General features: G+C 34.0%; 1 long non-coding RNA gene across 1 annotated transcript; it reads left to right on the top strand.

Moving 5' to 3' along the window:
* The first annotated feature begins 1,342 nt into the window (after nt 1–1,342).
* LOC125173221 (uncharacterized) lies at nt 1,343–21,305 on the top strand. The gene is made up of 4 exons (XR_007154970.1): nt 1,343–1,506; nt 2,896–3,035; nt 10,298–10,379; nt 21,140–21,305. It is a non-coding gene; the product is annotated as an uncharacterized LOC125173221 (long non-coding RNA).
* The last annotated feature ends 2,724 nt before the right edge of the window (nt 21,306–24,029 follow it).

Here is a 24,029-nt window from a genome sequence, read left to right as displayed (position 1 = left end):
CATGTCTAGTAATCATCTAAGTGGGCAAGTCAACTAGTCATTTGGTTATAAAAGTCTAGTGTATATGGGAAGAGGATCTGGAGAACAGATAGGAATTTGGGCATCATCAACAAAGGGATGGTATTTAAAGTGTTGTGACTGGATGATACTACCAAAGATTTGAGAACAGACAGAGAAATGAAGAGACCAAGGACTAAAATCCAGAGAACTCCAAAATTAAGGATTCTCACAAAAGAGAATGAAACAGGTGTGAATAAAAAGGAGAGATCGATGATGTAAGAATGGCACCAAAAATGTATGAAGTCCTGCAGGTCAAGCTTAAACTCCAAGTAATTGTGAAAAATATTTTCAGCCATTCTATCCATATTTTATTGGATTAAAGCCAAGTGTATCTGGTGGAATTATCCATGTGGCCTAGTCTAGTTGGGAAAAATAATGGTACTATTTCCCTTCATTTGGGTTCAAGTCACGACTTGGCCTCCTGAAAGCATTTTAATATTTATTAATAACTAGCTTTAAGTTGATATATTACATACATAGCAATTTATAGAACCTCTCACTAGATCCAAGAGGCAGGATTTGTACCACAGCTCTTTGCTCTGAAACAGTCAGTTTCAAGATCAATGTGTTTTTTTTTCTTCATGTTATTTGTTAGAAGACTAAAAAAATGTTCACATTAGATTCTCAATAACTAAGAGGATTGAGACAAATTAATTCAATAATGAGAATAATCTGCATGCACTCTCCTGTCAGAATGTGTCCTCAAATACTTTATCTTTGAGGGGATTCCTGAAGAAGTGAGGAAAGGTAAAATAAATATTTTTCTTAGAAATTTCTAATGTATATTTGGAAAAGGTCTTAACACTGATAAATGAACTTAAGAACAATGATTTTTATATACCTTGATCTAGTCACAGGAGGAAAGCTTCTAATTGTGAGCATTTTATCCCAAAATAGTGGGAAACTCAAGGTGGCACAATTTCCCCAGTATTATTTTAAGTGATTAACACTTCAGTTAATAAGCTTCTCTTCTACCCTGATATTATAAAATAATTTAATAAAAACATGGAAACACAAGACCAGACATGCTTTTATCTTAATGAAAAAAGATTATAATTTACTGGCAATTGCTTTCTTTACTTAAATTGGATATTGACTACTGAATTGAAAAATATCACACTTTAATGACAACCTAAATAATTCATGCCCAGTAAAGGAAATAAATTCAAACCAAAGACTCTTAAGAAGACTTTTTAATTATTAACAAACAACATAAACAACTATAATCACCTATAGAAAATCTGAATATTAACCCCTCTCGATATTGTTTTTCAAAGGACAAAGAAGGAAGCGGAGGCTGGGGGACAATCGAAATAACTCTTCAAGTTTATCAGAGTTTCACATATTGGCATAAAAGAGCACCAAGGACTTGGAGAATCCATTTTAATATCATCTATCACCAAACAACACAATCCAAACCCTCAGTTCAGGAAAAACATAAGTTGGGTGAGTAGAGGGAAGTTGAATTGCTTGGGATCCTTGCTGTTGAGCTATGCTAAGTGATAGATTTTTATGACCTCTGCTCATTTTTACTGATCTTAAAATTTCAAGAATGTCTATGATTTCAATGTAGACCTTCTATGACATTTCAAACTCCTGACTATGCTCGTAATAACTATTCATTTTTGAGGGTATTGGAACCCCATAACAATGTGGTTTATCAATGGGCCAGAGGATAGTACCCAGGACAAAATTAAAGTGTTTTAAAATAGGAGTATAATTGAGATTAAGGATGTTAATTTGTAGTCTTTGGCTTGAAATTTGAATTATTAAGTACTTAGTTAAGTAAGATGAAATATGTTTGCTATTGTTATTACCGGTATTATTGACAATATCAGAATACTTCCTTCAAATTAAAACACAGAGGAAAACCCAATATATAAAACTGACAGAAGCAGATCTATTCTGTTTAAATTGGTAGATGTAGCTGTGCCTCCCCAGGCCTTACCCCTCACCATATCTCAGGGAAACCATTAAGCATACATGGAATTCAATTTGGAGCCTCTGTATAATGACACTTTATGTGAAAATTGTGTTGTAATAAAAAAAATAAAAATATTTTAGAAAATTAAGACCAGTGCTTGTGTTTGGCTCTCTTGGAAGAAAAATAATGCAAAAAAAATCAGTTACCTGACTATTGAGACAAAGTTTTTACTGGATAAATTGACATAAAAAGGAAAAATTAAGATGAAAAAATAATTGCAAAAACAAAAGAAAGAAAGAAGTTTGGTAATTGAGTAGATCTGTATCTGCATATGCTTCTATGATGGTAAGACTAAGGGCTGGTTATTGAGATTCATGTAGAATAGACATATACATGGACTTCACAGATTCCCAGATCTGATTTTTGTTAGCTATGTGATGGCAGGCAAATTACTACACTTGGTTAGCCTCAGATTCTTCATTTTTAACAATAACATCTTCCTCTTCATATCTTAATTTGTTTGTTTGGCAAATGCTTATTGACCAAATGCTATGGGACAGGCATATTATTTTGGATTTTCCCTTTAAAAAGGCAAATGCATGTCCAGAGCGTCTTTAATATGGAGCTTACAAATTTTAACTAGTATACGATGCCAAGTATTACATGATCACAACTGAGCCAATGGTTCTTCTCTCTCTGTCTCTCTCACTGTGGGATTGTGGGTGGTCGTCTCCCATGCTCAGATGCTTAGTCTCAGGCCATGGGGTTTGGCAGAAATCAGTGATTTTTCAGAACATTGGAAGGTGCCCACAACTGGCACTAGTGTGTTTTTTGTCACTTCCAAGCACCTATGGACAGTCCATTGCTTTTCCATACAAGAGTAAGCTTAGGAATGCTTTGCTTCATTCTAGGTCATTGGATAAAGTTGTACAAAAAGAAAAAGACTCCCTCGAGCCAATATACAGCATTGATTCCATTAGTGATAGTGAAAGTCATCCTACACAATAACCCTCCTCTCTCGTCTCCCTCACACTAACCAAGTTTTTCAAAGGTAAGTGCAAGTTAAGTTGTTTAATTTTCTTTATATTTTGTATTGCCCTTACTATTTTGTATTATATTACAGTATTTTAATCACTTTTATATGAATATTTTTGGGTTGTGGAGTGAATCATCTGAGTTTCCATTATTTCTTATGGGGAAATTCACTTTGATGTACAAGTACTTTGGATTACAAGCACGTTTCTAGAACTAATTATGCTGGCAAACCAAGGTTTTACTGTGTATACTTTTAAAGAGAAAAGGGAAATAGAGGATGCCATCATAGCATACAACAGGATCCTTGTGAGTATTAACATAAAAGATAACATAAGTAAAGTTTATGTTACAATTCCAGGCCCATTCAGAACTGTCAGTGGTTATTGTTCTTGCTTGTGCTTTGGAGATAAATATGACAGGATGTGTCTGAAAATGTCTGAGTGATTCCTAGTTGGATGTAACCACAGATACCAATTCAAATGATCCACAAAGGGAAAGTTCTCAAAGGATAAAACAAGCTCTGATTATTCATATTTATTTTTTTTGTTTGATTATTCATATTTAATTTGAGAATATAATTTCTAAAACTTTATGAAATGAGTGATATAAAACAAGAGAGAAAGTTCTGAGTTTAAGGGGAATATAAATCGCAGTCCTTATATATCAGTAGTAGAAATATTAAAAATAGCTGTAAAAGAATGCTATTGTAGTTCTTTGTTGCAAAGCAATGATTAAAAAGGAGGCAAAGATTTGATAAAGTTCATTTGGTTATATAATGAAGAGTGAAGTTGGTTTCTAGAGTTCACTTAAATTATCAAAATAAGACACTTAATAGAAGTTTTGATTAAGTGCAAAGGATTGTCAGAATCTAAGAATCAGATAACCATTGTTCAGTTTTTCAAATCAGAAACTCAATATTTCTTTTATTATATTTGCTTTCATACTGTGAAGACATGAGAATCTTTTTTTTTTTTTTTGCTTTATTGGGTAATTTGGGCTAGTCATGAAATTATTCCAGTTATATCTTTTCTTAAAAATGAATCTATTAAGGAAATAAAGAATGTATGAGAATAAACTATATTCAAGTAACTTTTTACTATATTGTATATTTTGTCATCTCCATTATTTTTTAGCCTACGTATAATTATTTTTACCAAAGCATATTGAGAAAATAGATACCATTTTCAGACATCTGTAATTAGACAATAGAAAAGGTAATAGTATTTAAACCAATGTAGGTATCACTTAGATTTGGATTCAAAATGAAATACAAGCCTCAAAATCATGTACATTTATAATTTGATTACTTCATACTTCCAGTTCATCATACCTCAAGATATCAAGACCTAAGATCAGGCACAAAATAAATGTGTAATTAAAAATTAACTATATATTTTTTTACTATAGAGAACCAATAAAATAGAAAGTTAGGATGTCTTATATTCTCTAAAGCTAAAATGTCTGCAAATCATTTGAACCAAATGTATATTTCTTGATTGCTTCCTTTCACACATGGGAAGATGACTTACATAGGATCTAGATTCCCTATAGGCAAAAAGTCACCACAGAATGAAGAGTCAATACGCAAAGTGTCTCAAAATTGTTTGTCACACCATTCAAGCCTTCTACATTTTGTCCTCACACAGTTTATTTTTAAACATCTGATCTCTTCCTTTTCAGAGTAGGGGAATCTTCTGTTTAATATGCACTGGGGCACCACATGGTTGCCCATCTGTGTGGGTCAGTTTTGAGTCACTGATCAGGGCTCAAATTGAGTTGAAAGTTAGCCAAATAGCCAGCAACAATGACCTTCAAACCTGTTGTAGCTGGCTGATGGGAAGCTCTAGGGAATTTAATTTTTTTTAGAGCTTATATCTCAGATTCATGTCTGATTTTTAAAATGAATTCATTTCTCTTATTGATCTTTGCTTTTCTGATATTTAAGTTCTGGAACAATTTTTTTTTTATGTTTCCAATAGCAGACTCATTTAATAATGTTTTCTGAAAATAATAACTGGAAAAATCAATAAATCAATAAAATAATTTATATATTTATGCAGTATTTGTAAGAGAAATACTATCTTCTATTTGTTTTCTAAGGTAAAGGAAATTAATCTCTGTCTCTTTCCTGTAATAATAGCTGACATACCCTAATTAATAGATAGGTATTTTTATCATCTAAGATAGACAAAAGCAAATAAAGAAAGTCAAATTATTTAAGTACTAGGATAGATGACCTTTGAAAAATGAATTGAATTTGGCAAAATATGTACATTTTTAAAGTAATCTAAGAGCTAACATTTTCATATCCTTTATTTGCTTTTTAATCTCCCATATTTGAGAAATAGATCTAGGAAATTTCGTAAGGCATAACAAAGCTAAGTGTCTTTTCATGTTCTGTAAAAACCATTTTTATTTTTTATAAAATTGAGAGGAACATTTCCATTTCCTAGATTTTCTGTGTATGCAGCCAGAATAAATTTTATGTTGTCAAATTAAGTACCAGATTATCTCTATAAGAGGAGAGATGATTCTAACACTTCCTTATGTAGATAGTCATCAGAATCATCAATAATCTTCACTTGCCATATCTCATTTTTCTTTTCTCAATTTAAGAAATCTAGGGGGGCGCCTGGGTGGCGCAGTCGGTTAAGCGTCCGACTTCAGGTCACGATCTCGCAGTCTGTGAGTTCGAGCCCCGCGTCAGGCTCTGGGCTGATGGCTCGGAACCTGGAGCCTGTTTCCGATTCTGTGTCTCCCTCTCTCTCTGCCCCTCCCCCGTTCATGCTCTCTCTCTGTCCCAAAAATAAATAAAAAACGTTGAAAAAAAAAAGAAATCTGGGATATGCTACTGACTCTTGTCAAGAGGTTCAGGAACAATAGCAATAAACTCAATAGATTCTCTTATAGGGTAAGATGTTGCTTCATATTTCCTCACCATGTGTTTTTATTCACAACCCAAGTTGAAAGTGTGGCTTCCATTTACAGGACATGATAGAAACATAAAGAATAAGAGTAGGACCCAAATCATGGAATTTTAAAACCTGTGCTTGGTTATGTCATATATAATGCTCACTCACCTTTGGTCAGGTCCAGAATAGGGTAGAAAAGTATATTCCTCTTATAAAGGACATAGAAATGGTTGGGAAAAAAATAGTTGGTATCAAATATAATCACCACAAGCTTCTATCTTGATTTCACATATTGGTTTCTCCTACATAAAACTCAGTATATCACCCATTCATGATAAAATTTCTTAGTAAACTAGGAATAGAGGAGAACATTCTCAACTTTATAAAGACTATCAACAGAGAACCTACAGTTAATATTATACTTAATAGAGAAACTTGAAGCTTTCCCCCTAAGATCAAATATAAGGAAAGGCTTTCCTCTCCAGCACTCCATTTTAACACTGAATTGGAAGTCCTTACTAATGCAATAATAAAAGAAAAGGAATTAAAAGTTATGAAAATTGGAAATAAAGAGAGAAAACTGTCTTTGTTCATATATGGCATGATTATCTACGTAGAAAATTCAAATGAATTAACAAAAAACATCTCCTGGACCTACTAAGCATTCATAGCAAGGTTATAAAATACAAAAATAATATACAAGATCAATTACTTTCCTACATACCAATAATAAATGAATGGGATTTGACATACCAATAAAAATTTAATACCATTCACACTAGCACCCAAGAAAAAGGAAATACTTAGGTGTAAATCTAATGAAATTTGTACAAGAACCATATGGGGAAAACTACAAAGATCTGATAAACAAAGTCAAAGAAAACCTGAAGAAATGGACATATATTTTATATTCATGGAAAGGAAGACTTGATATTATCAAATGTCAGTTATACCCATCTTGATCTATAGATTCAATGTAATCTCAATCAAAATCTAATCTATCCATTCCAAAATTTTATCTAGTATATTATTTTGTGGATAATGACAAACTTATATAAAGATTATATGTAAATGCAAGAGGCCTAGAATAATCAACACAATGTTGGAGAAGAACAGAGTTGGAAGACTGACACTGCCATACTATAAAACTATAGTAATCAAGACAACATAGTATTGGAGACAGAATAGATAAATTGATGAATGGAACAGAATATAATGTCCAGAAATCAACTCCCATAAATTAAATCAATAGAGCTTTGACAAAGGAGCAAAGGAACACAAAGATAGTTTCCTCAACAAATGGTGCTGGAATAACTGGACATCCACATGCAAAAAAAAAGGGGGGGGGAAATCTAACAACAGAACTTACACTCTTCATAAAAATGAACTCAAAATGGATTGTAGAACTAAATGTAAAACTCAAAACTATAAAACTTCTAGAAGATTACAGGAAAAAACCTAGATGACATCAGTATGGAGATGACTTTTTAAACACCCAAAACATGACCCATGTTAAAATAACTGATAAGCTGGGCTTTATTACAATTAAAAAAAAACCTAATGATCTGCAAAAGACAATTTCAAGAGGATGATAAGACAAGCCACAGACTGGGAGAACATATTTGTGAAACGTACATCTGATAAAGGACTGTTATCCAAAATATAAAAAGAGCTGTGTAAAACTCAGCAATAAGAAAACAAAGAATTGATGGAAAAAAGGTCCAAAGACCTTAAGAAATACCTTACCACGGAAGATATATAGATGGAAAATAAGCATATTCAAAGATACTCCACATCATATGTCTTCAGTCAAATGCAGATTAAAACAATAATAAGATACCACTTATTATTACCTGCCAAAATGCAGGACAGTGACAGCACCAAATACTGACAAGGATTTGGAGCAACAGAAACTGTCATGAATTGCTGGTGCAAATGCAAAATGGTACAGACACTATGGAAGATACTTTGGGAGTTTCTTAGAAAACTAAATACACTGTTACCATACTATCCAGCTATTGTGCTCCATGGAATTTACTCAAAGGAGCTGAAAATTTATGTCCACAAAGGAATCTGCATATGTATGTTTATAACATGTTTATTTATAAATTGCTAACACTTGGACACAATCAAGGTATCCTTTAGTAGGTGTTTGGATAAACTGCGGTACACCCAATGAAATATTATTCTCCACTAAAAAGAAATGAACTATCCAGCTATGAGAAGACACACAGGAAGCTTAAATGCATATTACTAAGTGAAAGAAACAATCTGAAAAGTCTACATACTGTATGATTCCAACTATATAACATTCTGGAAAAGACAAAAATATGGAGACAGAAAAAAGTCAGAGCTTATCAGAAGTTAGGGGTGAGGGCAAGAATAGTGGGGGATAGGAGATTTTTAAGGAAGTGAAAATACTCTGTATGATATTATAATTATGGATACATGTCATTATACATTTGTCCAAAACAAGGAAAGTGCAATACCAAGAGTGAACCTCAAGGTAATCTATGGACTTTGGGGAATTATAATGTGTCAACTTATTTTCAAGACTATGCATTTATGGAGGACAGGGAATATATCAGAAATCTTTTTACCTTCATCTCAATTTTGCTGTGAATCTAAAACTGCTCTAAAAAATGAAATCTTCAAAAAAAAAAAACCCACCTTAATATAAAATCCAAATGGAAACTCTTAGATTCTAATTATTGAGTGAATGTTTTGTTGCTTTCTCCAGAAGCAAAGTCTGTTAATAGTTTTGCATGTCTGCTTTTGGAAATTTAAGAATTTTCAACCCTACCTCTGTATATACCCCCACTTACATTTGATTTATTTTAATTTATTTTCATTTCAAAAAAAATTTACCAAGTTATGATCATTCTAAATCTGGGTACAACCCCCCCATCTTCTCTCTCCTGGAAAATTGTCATGACCTCCTACCTGATGTCCTACTTTCTGCTCTTGGTCCTACTGTGTATTCTCGATACACTAGCCATACAGTTATGTCAAAGTTAATTATATCATGACATTCTTCATCTCAAAACTCTTCAGTTATTGCTGCCTATTTAATGTATATTTATATATTAATGTAAAGTACCTACAATTTATAAGTGTCTTATTTAAAGATATAACTTATTCCCTTAATTTTTTAAATAAGCCATTTTATAAGCAGACCAATTTATCAGTATATAAATATTTCCCACATTATTTACTTTTCATTATTTTGGTCACCTTCATTTCACAAATATCTAGTTTTAGACAATAAATTATGCTGTCACCTTATTCTTAACAACTTGTGAAGTTGTAGAAGTCCTATTTTTATTTGGATTCCGATCTTATCTCTTGCTAAACTTCCTTTCTTTTACTCAGTCTGCTCTAGCCACATCCTTTTCCCATCTTCTGCACAGCTAGGCATGTGCATGCTTGCTTCATTGCATATGGACTTATTCTTTCCAGCAGCAGAAAAATCTTTTACTAGATATATCTACGGTCAACCTATTGTTTTTCAAGTATTTGCTCAAATTCCAACTTCTTGATGAAGTCTACCATGGACTCCTATTTAAATTGCAACCAAATGTACCACTACAGTTACCTGTATAAACTTCACAGGTTTTATTTATTTGGTAGCTTGGTAACTTTATTACTAGGTACAACTTGTTTTTGTTTTTACATAGAAAAATGCATAGAGATTTCTTATACCCATAAACAAAGATTTATGGACATTTACCAACGTAATAAATTTATTTACATTTATTTACAATTCTATGTGCATACAATTGTATGAAATGAATTTAAAGTAATTTGGGGCGCCTGTGTGGCTCAGTTAGTTAAGCAGCCCACTTCGGCTCAGGTCATGATCTTACCATTCGTGAGTTTGAGCCCCACATCAGGCCCTGTGCTGACAGCTTGGAGCCTGGAGCCTGGTTCAGATTCTGTGTCTCCCTCTCTCTCGGCCCCTTCCCTTCTCTCACTCTGGCTCTGTCTCTGTCTCTCTCTCTCTCTCAAAAATAAATAAAAATTAAAATAATAATAATTATGCAATATTACATTGATGAAAACTTGATTGTTTTCTACTTTATTTTTAGAAACCAGGATGCAACTAAAATCTTTGCTCATGAATCTTTGTATATTTTTGCATCTGTATAATAGATATTTAGAAGTATAATCACTGACTTAATAAACATATTTTTCATTTTGACAGATGTATTCCAAAAATTCTATACTTGTTCATACTTTGACATTGCAAAGAGGGTACTAATTTCTTTTTACCCATACCAACATTACATATTTTAAATCATTTAAGTTGTTCTATTCTTTATTATTTTTGTGTGAACTACCTGGTCATACTCTTTGTCTTCATCAGGACCATGATAAACCACTGAGTACCCTTGTTGAAGATAGAAAATAAAGTCTTCTTCCAAGTAGATACAACCTCATGCTGTTTGGTGAGTACAATGTAGACTGGCATTCAGTCCCCTTTGCCACTCAGTAAGCACACTTATACAAAATACAACCCAAGCAACCTTATATGATGACTCTTATTTTCTTAAATTTTGATGTAATTTACCTCATGATATGATAGATAGATAGATAGATAATAGATGATAGACAATGCATATTTATATATACATGTAAGTATGTATATATATGTATATATATATGTATACATATGTATATATATGTGTATATATATATATACATATGGCAAATTTTTTTGGTATGTTGCTTTTATTTTCATGTTATAATATTTTTTTTAAAGATTTTATTTGTAAGTAATTTCTACACCTAACATGGGGCTCAAACTCACAATCCCAAGATTAAGAGTTGCATGTTCTACTGACTGAGCCAGCCAGGCACCCCTCATGTTGTAATCTTGTGTATGAAAATTTAATAATCTAAGTCAAAAATGTTTTTTTCTTCTCTTATTTATTCATTAAAATATGGATGGATAAATATGGGTGAACATATATACTTTATAGATATTAATTCTTCATAATATCCATAATGCCATTAAACTATACTTTGTATCTACTAATTTAAGATAACTTCATTATGTATTAATGTACTATATATATAAATCTTTTTTGTGATACTATATTATTATTTTTTGTACTCTACCATTAATATTATCCTGGTTACTTATTATACTTCTATTATCAGATTTAGAGAACTGAAATCTTTAGGATACTCTGTCTTTCCATTCATTAGTATAGTATTTCTAAGCATGTTTTTAGAGTTTTTTTTTTCTTAAATAAACTGTCACCACTTCTTTCATAAAGATTTCACACATATCTTGGTAACCTTTTCACTAGGTGTAGTATTGTTTTTTGCTGTCTATGAACCAAGTATTTATCCACAAGACATGCTATCTCATTATTTCTGATAAATGGCAACTATTCATTTTGTATGTTGATTGTATAGCATGCTATCTTGCTGGGCTCCTATATTAATTCCATTAGCTGATTTTCTTTATCTCTTATATGTTCTGTCAGTCTGAACATCCTGCTTGTTAAAATCACATGTCATATTCAGACTCAACACTGTATTCTCCCTTTGAAGAAGCAAATGAAAGGGTGCCTGGGTAGCTCAGTCAGTTAAGTGTCCGACTCTGGTTTAGGCTCAGGTCATGACCTCACAGTTCATGAGATCAAGCCCCGGGTTGGGCTCTACACTGAGAGTACGGAGCCTTCTCAGGATTCTCTCTCCCCCTGTCTCTCTGCTCCTCCCCTGCTTGCTGTCTCTGTCTCAAAAATAAATAAAACAAGAAGTAAATGAAGAGAATTGTCAAGTAATCATCAGTTTATGAACTAAGAGGCATTTCATATTACCAGCCATCAGAGGAGCCTCCATCATCATACTGAATGTCTAGACCAAGAAATAACCTGCCCTGAGACAAAATGTGGGAGTTAAGGGAAAACGGCAATTTGTTATTATTACTTATGCCTTTGCCTGCTAGCAACAATCTAATAGGCCTTTAATTTGGTGTTTAGAATGTTCAACTGATCAGCTAATAAGGGCTAGAGAAGGAAAAGAATTCTGAAAAATCTACTCTTTCACTGGCTCCTTCTAACTCTGGTGCCAGCTAGAATTCATGTACTGGGAAAATAGCCATGTCATTTCTTGCATTCTAACATAAAATACTATAAATCTATTTAATTGAATAAACATATTCTGAAACAAATACACCCAACTGAAAATGTATCCATCACAAACAGAAACTGAAAACACCTAATACTAATATATCTCTAATTTTCCCATTCTTCTCACTTATTTTTTTACTCCAATTTACTGACAATTCTGTTTCAGATTTTCACTTTATTGTCTCAGATGTCTTAGCTTTCCATTGAGTAAGCTGGTTGTCTCTGAAATATATAAATATAATGTGTTCTATTTGGCATGCTTTCTTGTTCACTTTCCCAGATCTGTCCTTTACCAGAATAATATTCTAAGTTACTGAAGCAAATAAAAAATTATCTTATATTCACTCAAGCAGAAAAATCTTTTCTCTAAAGTTGCCTACCCTTTCCTTCACCTTTTTGTATTTTTAAATTTTTAAATTGATGTATAGTTGACGTAATGTAATAAATATAATTAATATAATATAACATAATATATAATATAAATGATTCAGGTATATAATGTAATGATTCACAATTCAATAATAATATACATTATCAATTACGCACCATGATAAGTAGTTACCACCTATCACCATACAAAGTTATTATATTATTGACTACACTCCCTATGCTGTATGTTTCATCTTTATGACTTATTTTATAAATGGAAGTTTGTACCTATTAATCCTTTTCATCTATTTTGCCTATTTCCTTCTGAAGCCACTGGTTTATTCTCTATATTTAGGAGTTTGTTTCTCTCTTTTTGTTGTTTTTGTTGTTGTTTTATCCTAAGTAAAATAAGTCAGATAAAGACAAATACCTTATGATTTCACTTATATGTGAAATATTTTCTTTAATTCTTCATCTTCTTAACCCAATATCATCATGTGGAATATCTTTTTTCTTTAGAGTTTCAGTTTAAGTTATTTCAGCGCTGTATCCCCACAAGGCATATCCTCTATGGGCTACTTGCATTTAAAGTGTGAAAGCATATATAATGCATTATGCAAAAACACACACACACACACACAATACAAAACTATGATAGCAGAATGGTGATATTATAGGTTTAGGAAAGTCATTTGAGGCATTTATGGTTTATTTTCAATAACAAGAGAAAAAAGAACCTAGTCATTCTCATAATAAACTATTATTCAAAAGTCAATTAATTGTACTATCATGTATTTTGGAATAAAGTAGGCATAATATGATCAAGGAGTAACAACACATTTCACACCCATCTGAAAAACATGTAATGATGAAATTCACGATATTTAGGAACATCAAAAAACACTAAGAGTTCTTTTTTATTAACAGTGTGGTACTGCCTTTTCATATGTGCTCTCCTTTCATAAAACAGTCCCTTCCTTCATGCCTTTCTCGGAGTACACTTCTCAGAACCCTCTATGATCTAAGAATCATCTTTTATACTTTGTTACAGTTTCCTGTAATGCACAACTATAATAATTTTTTAAATTGCACATTTTATTTGTTCATTTCCTTACCCTCTCCTCCTCTCCCAATAAAAAAAAAAGAAAGAAAGAAACAAATACCCTATGGGCAGAGACTCTAATGTTTCTACAGCTGTTAACAAAATGATAGGCACGTATTAGCAATAACTAAAATTTAGTGTACTGAAGAAAGAATTTATTCAGCTTCTTAAGAATGTATATGCTGGGGCGCCTGGGTGGCGCAGTCGGTTAAGCGTCCGACTTCCTGCGAGGTCACGATCTCGCGGTCCAGGAGTTCGAGCCCCGCGTCAGGCTCTGGGCTGATGGCTCAGAGCCTGGAGCCTGTTTCCGATTCTGTGTCTCCCTCTCTCTCTGCCCCTCCCCCGTTCATGCTCTGTCTCTCTCTGTCCCAAAAATAAATAAATGTTAAAAAAAAAAGAATGTATATGCTGCTAAGTTATTGAACATAATGTCATAGATCAGACCCTATTTGTTTGTACTATTCATTGTTACTATGTGTGAGTAGTCCTAAAATGTGAAAGCCATGTTCAGAATTATTTTTATCTTTTTTAGTCTTGACCAAGTACAAACAGTTTTCAAGTTTGAAATAAATGAATATGTCAAGCTCTTACACTCTTTCCTAGACAGGAACATTTTTTCCAATGGCAATTCAACTTCTTAAATCACCACTTCTGTAAATAGACAATTTTGTGAGCATCTAAAAAAGAATTAAAAAAAAAAACAGAATCCTATGAGTAATATGCCCAACAAGACTTCTTTTTATTAATATCTTATGTCACTACAAACTTTTAGATTTTCATTCTAATCCATATTCCTTGGAGTGTAATAAAACACAGACAACAATATAAGAAAGCTGTTCAAGGATTGTATTGTCTCTGTATGTGGGTAGGATAGCAACAATACTGAACTCTGCTCTAATAGATGGACATCAGAGGAAAGAACATCATGAGATTAAAATCCAAAGAGCTAGTGAAAACTGCCAAGACTATTCTTAGGAATGTGCATATTTATAAGATTTATAAAAAAGAAAAACCTATATATATGTGTGTGTATGTATATATATACACATATATATACATACACACGCACACACACATACACACACACACACACATACAGTTATTTAAAAGTTGAATGGATTGGTGTAACAAATAAGACCTGTTGGTAAAAAAAAAAAAATTATCATAATGTAAAAACAATCTAAGTTGTCATGCCACAAATTGAAAACCTATTTGTAATGGATTACCATCTTTCAAATGTACTTTGAAACACACTAAGAATAAGAAAATGTTGATGTCCACTTTATAGATATGATTGTTTGGGGCATAAAAAAACTCCTTGAGTTTTTTTCAGACTAGATGACCATACAATGATTATTTTTTTCTCCTACTGCATAATGAAAGAATTGCTTTGTCCTGTTCAAAATATGTCATCTCTTAGATGTGCAAACATTTTACTTTAATGTTAGTATACATAGTAGTAGCCATTAATACACACACACAGACACACACACACACACACAGACACACACACACAGACACAGACACACACACACACACACACACACACATATCCTTTACCTTTCTGTTGTCAAATGGTCTGGATTATTTTATTATTTTATTTTATTTTATTTTATTTTATTTTATTTTATTTTTAATGGTTTTTTAAAATTTATTTTTGAGAGACAGAGTGTGAGCAGGGGAGGGGCAGAGAGAGAGAGAAAGACACAGAATCTGAAAAGGTTTCAGGCTCTGAGCTGTCAGCACAGAGCCGGATGTGGGTCTGGAACTCATAAGCCCTGAGATCATGACCTGAGCCAAAGTCAGACGCTTAACTGACTGAGCCACCCAGGTGCCCCAAATGGTCTGGATTATTTTATAAACTAAAATATATTTTCCTGGTGGGTAGAAAGCTATTGCTTTGCATATGTAGAGCTAATACAAAGTAAAATTTTCTGAACCCTTTTTTTAGTTAGAAGTGTTTTTTATTGGGGATTAGTTCTATTGACTTTCTCTGTAAACAAACATACCATTTACAAATAAGAGCACTAGCTCTTGTTTTTCCCTAATTTATACTTCATTTCTTTTCTTATTACATTATCTGCAATATCTAATAAAATTTTTACAATTATTGTATATCCTTAATTTTGACTTTAATGGTATGTTTGCACATTGTTAATTTGAATTTCTTTTTCTATCAAATTTATGAAGATTTTTTATTTTTGAAAAATCAGTATATTTTCACTGCCTATATTAGTTCCATATTTAAGTACTCAAACATGTATCAAATGATTAAATAAATCAAGGAAAGTATGTTCATCCGGCAGAAGAAACAAGCAACACTTGGAGATCTTGGAAGGCAGGAGGTTTATTTTACACTGGTGGGCTCAGAGGAGATAAGTATCCAGAGGTCTGAGTCTGGAGCATACGCAGAGGGGACAATTTATAGTCTGTTATTTCCGCATTCCGCATTAGTAATAATTTGGTACCAGCAGCAAGCAGGGTGGGAAGAAAAACCTGGAAGGGGAGTCTTCCGGCAGAACTGGAATTCCCTACCCGTCCTGTTGGCCATTCTATAACAGATTTTTCCCTATTATATGAACTAAATGTTCTTTTTAAACAATGTTCATTTATTTTGAGAGAAAGTGCAAGAGCATGAATGGGGAAGGGGCACATAGAAAGGGAGAGAAAGAATCCCAATCAGGTTCCACACTCAGCTGGGAGCCTGATGCAGGTCTGGATTGCACTACCATGTGATAATGACCTGAGCCAAGATCATGACCTGAGCTGAAATCCAGAGTTAGATGCCTAACGGACTGAGCCACCCACATGCCCCTGCGCTAAATATTCTTAATGACAAATTTATTTAAGAGACATGTTGTCTGTGAAATTCTCTGTATGGAGTTAGTTTATCTAATTTTTTAATCTTAAAGATTTTTATTAATTGATAATTTTATCCATTCTGTTATGATTCATCCAAGTTCTTAATCTTTAAGGAGTCAGCAACACGAATACCAAATCTAAGTGATATAGAGGTGACTTCAAGTATATTTTGTAGTGATGCTCTTTTCTTCTTTTATCATTAATACAAAGTGATTCAGAAACTGACAAATTGTATCACTATGATGTCACTAATAAATTTGGTATTGATTTCCCACAACTTATTATTTTTAATTAATTGTTAATATAATAAAACACAGATAATAAATACAATGCAGTACTATGTTCTGCCTTGTAAATACCTCTTTAAAGACAGCAGCTCTGTCTTCATAAGAAAGTCATCAATCCTCTTCAAAATGACCATAGCAATAATCCTCAAAAGGAACATAGGTCAGGCTGCAGTGCATATAGTAGGCACCATCTGTGCATTATCTTAGTGCCTCCTGGCAATGAATTTTGGGGGAAATGATAAAAGCCAAGAGACACACATGAGTACAGTGACATGGTGACACAGTGACATAGTGCAGTTTTGATCTTACGTATGAAGAAATTAGTTATTTTCTCTAACCCAGTGCAAACAACAGAGGGCATTGAATGCCCCTTTTTGACAGCTTGCTTTCCCCTCAGAGGCAAAAGATAATTGGGCTCATGGAGATGTACATCTGTCCATCCTTTCCATTTTACAAACGAAGTTCATAGTCATTGGGCTTATGTTCATTGAATTGATGTGAAAAAATTGGATTGATGTAAAAGAATATATGCAAATTTACATAGAGAAAAATAAGCTATAATTTGCATTTTTGTCAGCCAGAATCAGTTGGATTTTGTTCACAAATATTTATAAAACCCATTCCCTTTGCCAGGCACTATGCTAAGTACTGCGAATAAGAAAGATTATGTACCTTTGAGTAACAAACATCTAAGTGGAAGTATCAGAAAGAGATAAAGTTTTCAAGACTATGGCAAACTATTACAGGTACGCACAAGGAACTATTAGAGAGGCTAAAGAGCTAAACAACCTAGCCTCAAGGCTGAGGGTTCTTAGAATGTGTACTTGTATACTCTTGAAAGATAGGTAAATGGTAATTAAACAGATGTTAGGAAAAAAGTAATGCCTACATTGTAATGTAAGCATTCCAGGTTGGTGAGATGTGAAATATGGTATAATATTCACATACATAATATGGTATATACCAAGGAACTACATGACTATCCATGTTACTAAACGATAAAGTACAAGTGGGGGATAGTAAAGATGAGAAACAGTGGGTAGGATGGGTTTAGATAAGGCAGAAGATTATAATTTTGGAGAAGTGTTGGCATTTCTGTCAAATATTTAAGCAAGTATGTGTGTCATGGTCAGATTTACATTTCAGTCAGATTCTATGGTGGTAGCATAGTGGAACATTGGTTTTAAGCTGGTCATGCAGGGAGACCAGTTAGGAGAGATTTTTTTTTTCCCTAAAATAAGACAGTATGGAATGGAATGGAATGGAATGCACTTCATTTCATTTTGGGTTCTGCACCCTGTTCTAATGTGTGGAGGTAGGTTTCTTCCACACTATCACCAAGCAAGCAAGTCTCTGGATGTTAGCTGGACATCCTAGAATTCGGTTAAATTCTGACACTATCACCTGGAGATAGCATCAGATTCCTCAGTTGCACAGACAGCTCTCCACTTCAGATGCCAGGCTCAGCCAGGCTTTTGCCTGTGCTTCTGATCAACTGGCTATAAACCAGAGGTTCCCCTAACCCAACCCCCTTCCTTGCATTGGATTCATTTTCTAGAACAGCTCACAGAAATCACTAGGTTACTAGCTTATGACAAAGGATATCAAAGGATACAAATCACCATCCAGATGAAGAGATAAAACATCTCTCTGAATCCCATGAGTTTGGTATTTTATTGAGGCTTTATCACATGGGCTAAACTGATTAAATCTTTGGCTATTGATGATTGACTCAACCTGCAGCCCCTCTCCTTTTCCCTGGGATCGGAGTGTGGTACTGAAAATTCCAAACCTCTATTCCTAGTCAATATGCCCTCAACCTTAGAGGGCTCATTAACACAAAAGTAAACCATTAACTTAACAAAAGACATCTTTATAGCTCTCATCACTTAGAAAATTCCAAGAGTTTTAGTAGCTCTGTGTTATATTTATTATAAACCACAAAATTGTAATCCTAATTTGAGAATGTTTAGCAATAAGATTGGTGACAATTTTTTATTAGATATCTGATGTGAAAAGGGAAAAAATAAAATATTTTTTACTTAAGGACCTCGGGGAATAGCTTTTCTAACCTCACAGATGGGGAACATCCTATATATCTAAGGGTAAGAAAGTTCTGAATAAAAAAGTGTAGAATGTGGAGAGGGTAGGACTTTCAGAATGGCAAAATAAGGAGCTTAGTTAATTATAAGCCTATTTCCCCAAAGCAGTGATAGTGATGAAGTTTTGGAGTGCTGGGGGTTCAGACTCAATGGCCAAGAAAGAATTCTTGAAGACATTTTGGTGCAAAAAGGTGATTTTATTAAAGCATAGGGACAGGACCAGTGGGCAGAAAGAGCTACACTAGGGTTGTGAAGAGTGACTGGCTATACACTATGGAGTTGGGGGAGATCAAAGTTTCTTAAAGGGTTTTCCATATACTAAAGAAGACTCACAGATTACCCTAGGCCTAGCTATTGTCAAACTAAGGTTGTTTTTCACTCTAGCAAAGCATTATCATTAATACCTTAGGGAGTTCTTGGAGATTAGGTTATTGATAAGATTACTTTTTCTTGTAACTTACTAAAATATTTGTAAACTGATGGAGACTCATATCCAGCATGACTATGATCTCCATCAGTTAACCACTGGTTTTCTTTTCCTTTCCTTTGCCTTTGGACAGCAAAGAGTGCCTGAGGAATATCACACATATTCCACCTGGTGTGGGGGTGGGGGGGGGGTAGGAGGAAAGGTGTTGTTAGCTTGTGCTTTGCCCTCAGCTTGCCTAATGCTACCTCATCAATAGGACTGAATAAAGTTGTCAGAATAACCACTTGAAGATTTAGCAAATGGAGAAGCATTATTTATTCAAGAGAACCCACTAAATCTTGGTAAGATTAGGAGTCTATGGCATTTCAGCTAGGGACTGCTTCCCTTCCCCCAACATGTAGGCCAGGCCTTAAAAACCAGCAGCCCTGCCTCACTGCCAGATGGGCTCATTTTATTTGGAGTGGAGTGTGGAAAAATCTATGCCCAGGGCACTGTCAAAAACAATAGAGATCTCAGTGGCAAATAATTAGAGAAGGCTAATATGAGCTAGCTTGAGGTCATAGTACTAGTTGGGGTAAGCATCACAAAGGCAGACCAGCCAGAAATTTAACAGGGAGATCCAGCAGAAGAGACAGCCAGAGGCCTTGCTGAAATCCCACTTATCTCTGGCGGTCTGGAAGATTGTGCACAGGCAGAAGGCTGAGCCTGCTCAGAAAAAAGCAGAAATGCCTCTGGTGAATTATTTCTACCTGGTTGAGTACAGAAAGTAAAAAATAGGGCCGAATTGCAAATTCCCTGAACATAAATAAAAGCAACCATTGAAGAAATAGAGACCATTGATTTTCTCTCAGCCTAACTAAACATTAGATAGACCCCCCTCCTGCCTCTAAGCCCCCAGACGTCTCCCTCACCCTGTCATGAAGATTGGAGAAAGTTTACTCTTATTTCCAGGTAAAGCCAATTAACAAGCACAGATAACCTGTTATCCCACCCACTGTAGCCCTTAAAAAAATATCTCCCATTCACTGTTTCATTGGAATTCAGTTCAGACTGCATTCTGATTTCTCTCATCTATTGTAATAGTCTTCCTTACTGGATTAACTTCATCTGGTGCAGTTTTTGCCTTGATATTGATGGGATTTGGGGGTGATGGTGGGGTTTGGAGCTGATGGCCAAGAAAGAATTCTTGAAGATGTCCTTGGTGCAAAAAGGTAATTTTATTAAAGCATGGGGACAGGACCCACGGGCAAAAAGAGCTGCCCTGGGGTTAGGAAGAGTGACCTATTATTACACCTTCAGGATGCAAGGTGGTTAGGGATAGCTTAAGTCTCTAAGGAGTTTTGGAAGCAAGGTTTTCAGGACCTTGAGGAGCTAGCTATTGTTAGCAAAACATCATTTATTACTGTTCAGTAAAACTCAGTCAGGACTCTTCAGATGTATATCAGGGGGCATACACTCGGAGTATAATTGCCAATATATACTTGGGGTTAAAGATAAAGGATGTTTACAAAGGATTTTTTTTGTGTGTTTAAGAAGACTCACAGGATCCTGGGGGGTCAGGATAATGGTAAGCCAAGATTACCTTTTGCCCCTAGCAAAGTGTCATCATGGAGGCAGCTGATCTCCTAGAGGAAGGTCACTCTGCCTGTTTCAAGGACTTGTCAATGGACTGCAAGCAGTAAGGGAATTTAATTTTTAATTTGCCTTTGTTTCCCACATCACGATAACAAGCACTTAAACCCCCTTACATCTTACTGGGTATGATATTAGGGCTCCAGGAAATGGAGTCTATAGGTTTCTGGAAATTAGGCTATGGATAAGATTGCCTTTTTCTTGTAGTTTACTAAGTTATCTGTAAACTGAAGGAGACTCCTGTCGGTTTAACCATTTGTTTTCTGTCCTTTCCTTTTTCTTAGGCCGTCAGAAATGCCTGAGGAATACCACATGTATCCCACCTGGAGGTGGGGTTTGTGTTAGCTTGTGCTTTGCCTTCAGCTTGGCTTATGCTCCCTCATCAATATCACTATTTTCAGAAATTTACATTCTTATCTATACATTTCCAATAAAATGGCAGGTGGAAAATCTTCCAATTATTTCTGTAAGTCTAGTATGATGTTCTGTCAAATATCTCTTATTTACTCCTCCATATTCATCCTCTATGCCTTAGTGAATGTTCTGTATGAATTATGTCATCTGGTTCCTTGCCTTCTGACTTGTGGTTGATTTCAGCCAACACTTAGTCCCAGAATGCGATTGAAGGGAGGGATCAGAGTAAAACCAAGATATTTCATCTTCTGAATTCATCCTTAGAGTATTCTTGATTAGCTATGTTATTTATAAAAGGGTGATCCTCTTTGGTTTTTGATAACCTCTCTTTCTTTAAATATCTTCAATTCCCAAATGGTAACAACTTGTGGTTCTTATATACATACACTCTGTGGTAGGAGGAGACTGAGGAATGGTCTTATTGTAGCTTTTCAAATATTTAATAAAATATAAGAATACTAAATCTAGAAATATTTTAAAGTTTAACTTTTTCATATATCATCCTATAAATTTATCCTTATAAATGTAGAGATATATGTTTATACATATATATTCATATGTATATATAAATATGTGCACACTTATACACAGATACAATTTATGATATAGAATATATGTTCTTAACATGATTTATAATCTCTTAAGAAATAACCTAAATGTATTTGGGTAAGTGCTTCCTACTTTTTCTCTTTAAAAGTACAAATTTTAAGAAAGGTGCAAAGAACAATATATCACTTGTTAAAATAATTTAAAATTATTGTAAAAAAAATATATTACCAAAAAGTAAGAATCAGCACTTTAATTCACCTACATTTTTAAAATTAATAAATTATAGCTCCCATTCTCCATTAGCCTTCTACTCTTTCTAGGAGAAAGGAAGCAGTTATTGTCCTGCTAGCCTTTTACTTAAATCCAGTGGGATAAAGATCTTTTAATAAGGATTTGAATTCAGAAAAGCTAGGTTAAGCTTGACTCATTTGTAAATCTTTCAAGTATATAATTTGTTTTACATTGCTTGATTAGTGTTTTTGCTAGTCATTATTAATTTGGTTATAATCAAGTAATGATATTGAAAAATTGCTTTATTATTTTTAGTTTGGCTCTTTGAATGCTCTTACCTATGTTGTTCTGTTAACTGCTCAACTTTAAAACTATAGGCAATCTTTGGATTTTCAGAGTCTCGTATTGAAAATATGTAGGTAATAATTACTTTCTTCATCTTGTTTGGTTGTTTGTTTTTTGAGGAGAGAAAGTATGAATGAATAAAAAGCCTTCTTTAATATGCATTATGCATATATTTTTCATTTACATGTTCATGTGGAATGACATAACTTCCTATGAATCTACTATATTAAGATATTTTAAAGATTTTACGGTTAACTATAGCAAAGGGTTTGATGCACTGGGCCACATTTCTTCAGCCCACATGGTGTAGGCACAGTTTGTATGGTAGACTTATTTCTAAGATGGACCACAATAATCGTCTTTCTAATATTCACATGCTTTATGTAATGTCTTCCACCTGAGTATGAGTTGGACCTGGTGATTCACTTTTAAGTATAAAAGAACAAAAGTGATAGGATGTCACTCCTGTGATTAGGCTACCAAAAGCCATTGACTTCCATCATGTTTGTAGACTTTTTACTACGTTCTTGGTTTGAATGATTTGATGAAACAGACTGCCATATTGGAGAAGTTGTCATGGCAAAAAACTAAGAAGCCTGTAGCCAACACTCAGACAGGAACTTTAGTTTAATAACTCACAAGGAATTGAATTCTACCAACAACCATGTGAGTCAGCTGGGAAGTGAATCTTTCTTGGTATAGACCTTGAGATAACTAACACCTTGGCTGACATCTTGATCACAGCCTTCTGAGAGACTCTTGAAGCAGAAGACCCAGGTAAGCTGTGTCACATGAGAAATTGTGAGAAGGTATACCTTATAGTCAGAGCTAGCTAACTTCAAAAATTCTATTGGAAAGGTATACTGATAATAAAAGTTGTCGCAATATTTGTCAACTAAGATGTGGAGAAAAATAAAAGATGTGTAACTATTTGTCCAGGGAAGCAAAATATTTTAAATTCCAAAAAAAGGCCAGAATCTTGGGGTGCCTGGGTGACTCATTTGGTTGAGCATCCAACTCTAGATTTTGGTTCAGGTCATGATCTCACAGTTGTGAAATCAAGCCCTACATCAGGCTCCATGCAGAGTGTGGCCCACTTGTGATTCTCTCTCTTCCTCTCTGCCCCTCCCCCCTCTCTCTCTTTCAAAAATAAATAAATAAATAGATAAACAGATAAATAAGTAAATATTTTCAAAAACAAAACAATAGGCCAGAGTCTTGATCTAGGGGAAAAAATTTAAATACCTTTGTTAGCTGAGATTTTTAAGCATAGAATATGTACTCTAAACTTGTGTTAATTATGGAAAGGCTAACATTTTCATCAATCCCTAAGAAATACTGAAAGTTATCAACTCCAAGTGGTTTTCTCTGAATTACTGTTTATAATAAATAGTTGTAATTCATACTTATATTCTTTTTCATAACTTTAAGATGCTCATAAAATCATCTTTGTAAAGAAGGAAACATAAAGAAATACTCAAAATAAATGTATTCCATCATATAATGAGACAGCCAGTTGTCCAATCAACATCTATTTTACCTGGCTTTTCCCAAGTTTTCTCTGGGAAGATGGTAGCCTACTGTAAATAGCGTGCTTAAGCATTGCCCATAGCTAGTTTTGGTCATGTGACCAAG

The sequence above is a fragment of the Prionailurus viverrinus genome, chromosome C1 (genome assembly GCF_022837055.1).
Source record: "Prionailurus viverrinus isolate Anna chromosome C1, UM_Priviv_1.0, whole genome shotgun sequence".
NCBI lineage: Eukaryota > Metazoa > Chordata > Mammalia > Carnivora > Felidae > Prionailurus > Prionailurus viverrinus.
The sequence above is the reverse complement of the archived record's forward strand: the minus strand, read 5'-3'. Positions and strand labels throughout refer to the sequence as shown.